The sequence below is a fragment of the Schistocerca nitens genome, chromosome 10 (assembly GCF_023898315.1).
Source record: "Schistocerca nitens isolate TAMUIC-IGC-003100 chromosome 10, iqSchNite1.1, whole genome shotgun sequence".
NCBI lineage: Eukaryota > Metazoa > Arthropoda > Insecta > Orthoptera > Acrididae > Schistocerca > Schistocerca nitens.
The window spans coordinates 221531430-221535829 of record NC_064623.1 but is presented as its reverse complement, the minus strand read 5'-3'; the positions used below and the strand labels follow the sequence as shown (position 1 = coordinate 221535829).

Below are 4400 nucleotides of genomic sequence, written 5' to 3'. Positions count from 1 at the left end.
CTACAGCAGCAGCAGCAGCAGCAGCAACAGCAATCCCATTCGGACGTGACTGCTGCTGCTGCTGCTGTAGCAAAGTTATCAGAGGTTTTTTCCCCTGAGTTGAATATTTAATGGGACACATAATGGGTGGGCACTTTTACAGTCGCTGCCTGGTCTGCTGGGTCACAGGAGGTCACTGTAAACGTCAATCTTCACGTCTTCGAGCTGTTTTCACTGCCTCTCATCTCGCTCGACACAGAAGGTACGACTGATGACAGTTCTTCGTCATCTTCGGACAGGGATATTGAAATATTAACTGACTCTTCAGACAATGAATTTTTACTAACTGCATAGGGCACATCTTTATATCCTGAATATTTACAAGAAAATCCAAATTGGGTTAGGTGTCGTGATGCTAACGATGAGAGATTAAACGTGTGTTGTTTACTCAGTGAATTACCAGTTCCATTGCACGAGAAAGATACATAAGGAGTAAGACAATTATCATTTGTAAAGAAACCTAGAGTACTTTGTGCTACTAAACGAGGATACAAAGAGTGGGTGGAGCTGAATTTGAAAATAATATATTCAATGTACTTAACCGCACAAATGCTAAAAAAATTGCATATCTTTAATAGGTCCTCCTAATAGTTTTAAATCAACTTTTGCACGAGTGTGTTCTAGTGCTTTGATTAATGCAGGATGCTGTGATAAGAATAATAAATTTGTTAACTTTGGACTACGAGAATGTGCATCAAGTAGATAAATTGTAATGGATGATCCTAATTTTGATGTTGGAAGTAATGAAACATTGAAATGTGTATTTTCTGGCAATAAAACTAACATTCAAGTCAAGTACAAATCTGATTTTGTGTTAACTGAAACTCTTGAACTTTTATGTGCTAATCATGAAATGTTTCACGGTCCTGTTTGGGAAGAAAGAATAGTAAAACATTATTGGAAAAAATGGAAAAGGAGACTTGTAAAAGAATTACATCCAATGATACTGTATGATATGTTTATTGATCTTGATTTAATTGAAAAATAATACAATATTTTGTACATACGTTTTATTAAAAAATAAAAATACATTTTTTTCAATTCAATCATTGTCTGATTTCAAGTTAACATATCCAGTAACTCCTCATCATCGTCCGTCTCCTGCAGAAATTCGTCAACATCTCCATCTCTCATCGTACTTCTTAATGGTTTTAAATCTTTTTGATAAGTTCATGCTCCTGGTGTACTAGTTGTTGTTGTGGAGCTTGCGGTAGTAGTTGTAGTCGTACGTGGTTTAGTATTAACCTTTCGTCTACGATTAACTGTTTCTCTTAATTTCTTTCCAGCTTCAATTGCTGGATCTAATACAGATTTCTCTTCTGCTTCGTTAACTATACTCACTCCCACCGAAGCTTTATTAGTTACATATTGTACCTGTACCTGGTGGAACAATCCAATGCACAGCAATCTATATATAAGTTTTAAATGGTTAAGAGAAGGATCAGTCTTCGGTACATAATTACATTAATGTGTATATTGCTTATTTTAACTTTGGCGCACTCATTTCATGTACACGTGGGGGTGGGGCTAGGGGCACGTGTTTGTACCCCCCCCCCCCCCACCCACCCACCCAGTTTGTATTTACTTCACATAATGCAAGTACTACAGACTGGTTTCGCTCAAAAGGATAACTGGACAGCACAGTCAGCCAAACTACTGATCAGTTGAACACATGCTTCATCTGACAGAAAAACTAAAGACTGGTTTCATTCACTTGAAGAACAAGAAAGACTAACTCAGTGCGCAAAGCACCACCAGATTGTGTGTGTTGACTGTTTTCATTCGGTTCCTCCCTAAGTACTGGTTACACATGAAAGAAGTAAATGAATAATTATCCAGCCGATAGCAAAACTACAACTGACTGATTAGATTGTTTCCATTTTGTAGCTCCCATGGGCCGGTTTCACTCAAAAGGATGAATCAATAATTCAACAGATACGTAGAGCTACAATCTACAGAGTCTATTGTTTTCCAGCAAACGACTGAATTCGGTTGTTCCCATCACTAAGCGACACATTACTGGAGGCATATGGAGGATTTCCATCCTTGGGGTGGGGGTAGACCGTGACTCAGTGAGTCGATAATTTCCAGGAATCCTGGATGCGAGTTTTATAGCTTTTCGCGCAGGCGCAATTTACACGTCCTGGGGTTCTGTTCGCCTGTAACACTAGCGAAGGGCCGTCACACTGCGCTATCACCCGAAGCCAGATGAGAACGTATTACTCCTACCCCACCTCCGTTTTGAAACTTTTTTTAAACAATATCATAAAACTTTATATCTTGTAACGATATACAAAGATAACAGTGAGGTATAAAATTTATGACTTTCATCTGCTTGAATTTTTCCAAGTAGTAAATTTTCCTTTCACATTCCTTTTGTTGTTTGTCTTCATGTCAAAAGTTCATTGCACAGTAATTTCGTGTTATTTGCTTGTATTCAGTTTTAGGTACACAGTTCGCTACAATCGATGTCAATGGATTCTACTGCTGCTTTATTTTAAAATCTGGATGTAGCAGGTACTCTGCTGTTACAATCGGAGGCATAGTTCTGTACTGTATTTCCAGTAGTATGTTTATGTAGCAATGTAACAGAGATTTTTAAAATACTCTCCCCGGCCGGGAATCGAACCCGGGTCTCCCGCGTGACAGGCGGGGATACTAACCACTATACTACCGAGGACTCGTATCGTTTTTACGATATGTAGTAGTCGAATCCGTACCTCGTCTGCATTTTTGCGAGTACGTCGTCTCTCAAATAGAACATCATAATTAACTGTCACTTACAAACAGCCAAACATTTGCGGCGGCTGCAAAAACGACAGCTATCGTTATGATGCAACTCGCCAAGCGGTACTGTGTACGCTATCCTGATCTCAAAAGGCTGTTCAGGCTTCCTGCCAATTGATCTATTCTCACCTAGAATGCCTCGTCTGTCAGAAAAATTCTAAGAGGCTCAGGATTGTACAGGAAGCGGAGACGACGTAATGGCTGGCGCAGCGCTACTACGATTGTACTGTATTATATTTGGCGCAGTAAATCTCCGACGACTGTGCAGCGCATGAGATAATGGACAAGACTATAATTATAACTACAACAGAGTACCTGTTACATATACATCACTCTGAAAGCGAACATTTTCGGTTAGTAATTATCGTGACTGCTATTGATATCGAACGGAACAGTCGCTATACAAGTACTCTGCGAACAATAAGTACTGACTGATAACACACCCGTGCTACGAATAAACCGTAACATTTCCCGGATATTGCTAATAATAGTATTGTCGAGCAGGTGTGGTTTTGATGTACGGTACAGGGTGTTTATAAATTGAACAATAGAAGATCAGGAATGGCAATATTATGAAAAGGATAGTTGTTAATCACCTTATAGCGTGGATGCTGAGTCGCAGATATGCAGTACAAAAAGACTGTCAGAAACTAAGCTTTAGGCCAACAAGACCTTCATCGGAAATCAGTATGTTGTCTAGATCCGATGAACGCCTTGTTGAACGAAAGCTTACTTTCTTTTTGTTGTGCCTGTCTGCAGCACAGCATCTCCGCTGTATGATGTTTATGAACTACAGGGTGGCGCACGAAATGTGTTACCATTTTGTTTTTGAATTTAAACTTTATTGTCAATACAATTTGAAAGGAACAAATACTACAATGAAGAGCCGTCTATGGAGATTTGTTCCAACTCAGCACATGCTCAATATGTCCATCATTTCGTTTCCTAACTTCCTTCAAACGAACACTGAAGTTAGTGATTACCCTACGGCACATGTCTTCCGTAATTTCAGTGCAAGCTTGAAGAATAAGTCTTCTGAGCTCCGTTAAATCACTTTGACGCTTCGAGAAAAATTTTTCCTTTAGGTACCGCCAAAGAAAAAAGTCACATGGCTTGAGGTCTGGACTATTGGGGGGCCAATTTTGTCTGTCATTGAAGAGACCTGGAAACCTGAGTGAAATGATCCGCATGTCGAATGCTTGTGTAAAAACTCCAACACAGCGTTTGCAGTATGTGGCCTTGCTCCATCTTGCATGAACCACTGCGTGTTGAAGGGCAAGGCAGTGGCAAGAAGCTGTGGAATGAAGCTATTGCGAAGCATGCTCAAATAACGCTCGCTGTTCACAGTTTCTTCAAAGTAAATGGTCCAATAATTCCGTGACTGGAAATTGCTGCCCACGCTGTAATCCTCGGAGCATAATGTTGTCGTTCGTGGAGCAGTTGTGGGTTTTCAGTGGCCCAAAAGCGTACATTTTGTTTGTTAACCACACCGTCTAAATGAAAATGCGCCTCGTCTGAAAACCAAAAGTTGTTGAGAGTTTCTTCCCTATCCTCCGCCCACTGAGCAAACAGTA

At 40.1% G+C, this 4400-nt stretch overlaps 1 non-coding gene across 1 annotated transcript; it reads right to left on the bottom strand.

Annotated features, from left to right (window-relative positions):
• Positions 1-2647: 2647 nt before the first annotated feature.
• Positions 2648-2719, bottom strand: Trnad-guc (transfer RNA aspartic acid (anticodon GUC)). The gene has a single exon. It is a non-coding gene; the product is annotated as a tRNA-Asp (tRNA).
• Between the last annotated feature and the right edge of the window lie 1681 nt (positions 2720-4400).